Source organism: Nannospalax galili, unplaced genomic scaffold (assembly GCF_000622305.1).
Source record: "Nannospalax galili isolate Female #2095 unplaced genomic scaffold, S.galili_v1.0 scaffold159, whole genome shotgun sequence".
NCBI lineage: Eukaryota > Metazoa > Chordata > Mammalia > Rodentia > Spalacidae > Nannospalax > Nannospalax galili.
In genome coordinates this window covers 1-1,459 of record NW_008343239.1, presented here as the reverse complement: position 1 = coordinate 1,459, position 1,459 = coordinate 1, and positions in this window count along the sequence as shown.

Here is a 1,459-nt window from a genome sequence, read left to right as displayed (position 1 = left end):
TGGTGCAGGCCCACCAGGTGTCATTGTGAGGCAGGAGGAACTGCCCCCTCCCTGTGACATTAAGGGGGAGGATGGTGTTGCAGAGGCTAGTATAGGTCAGTGGGACTTGGCCAACACAGGTCCCAATGCCAGTTACCTGAGATAGGGTAAGAGAAACATTTGATAGCCATCTGCATTCTGTGTAATCCACGAAGGAGAACGTTCCTTGTACAGCAATTCCCTCATAAAAAGGGGGGGCAGCACCATAGCAGAGCCAGCAAGAGAGGGTAGCATTCTGGTTGGTTGCATTGAGGAAGTAATAAGATGAATTTAGCATCTGCAAAAGAGTTTCCCTAGTCGGGGTAGTGGCAGGAGGGGGGTGAATAGGATCTGCCCTTGAGGACTCAAGAGCCTGAGTTGTTGGCGCAGGAGTATAGGTTTGGGCAGTGGGAGGTCCAGGAGGGGGTTTAGCTGGAGAAGATTTATGAGAATCATCTGGGGGGGGGATTTAGGACTCGGTTGGGTCCCAGTGCATGGAGGACCAGGTGGAGGAGGAGTTGAATGGTAAAGAGGGCCACAGGGTCTCTCCCTGTAGCGTATAGCCATAGGCCCCATGTGTGTCCTACATCCCACCCCATAGACTGTTTTCCCTTCTCAGTGAACCGAATTATGAGGGGGTTGCACCGTAGTTGGGTGCAGGGCCCCCCCATACCTCCTCCAGTGGTCCCTCTCCATCCCAGGGTGGTAGATCCGGGGGCCCGTTGTAGGGTTATTAGATCCCCAGTTGATGACACTTTCCACCAGTATGTGCCGGTGGTCTCACAGCCCCAGTCGGCACAGTAATAATCCCCAGATCCCCCACATTTGTTCTTAATTTGTCTGCTGCGTCCGTGGCCTGGACAAACGTAGATGGCGAGGATTCACGTGCGTGATCTGGGGCCTGGGTCTCGGCAGCCGAAGGGAGGAAAGGGGGTCTGGTCGTGAGGTTCCCATTCTCCTTCAAAGATGTCACAGAGGTCAATCCAAAGGTCGGGGTAACAAGTGTTGGGAGAGGCTGTCTTGGAGGTAGAGTTGATGACCGTCCCTGTGACGGGGTTGGTGATTATCCAAGTTAAGTTTTGGGGCATATGGGGATTTATGTTACTTGCAGGAAAGGTGCCATCAGCCAATAAGCAGTTCAATGTCAACAATAGACAGGTTAGCAGGAAGGGTCTCGTCAGATGCGGAGCCTGAATGGATTCGAAGGGTGTGGGGATGCCTTCCAGGTGTCTCCCTTGTAATCCTCTGGGACTGCAAATGGGTTGCCAGGTTTTGTGTGGGAGTAGTGTACCCAAGCTATGACACCGTCCACTTTGAGTGCGGTGGGAGTCGTCAAGAGGATCACGAAGGGGCCCTTCCATCTTGGCTCGAAATTTTTCCGTTGATGTCAGTGGATGAAGACCCAGTCGCCCGGTTTAAACCTGTGGGGTTGTGGGGGGAC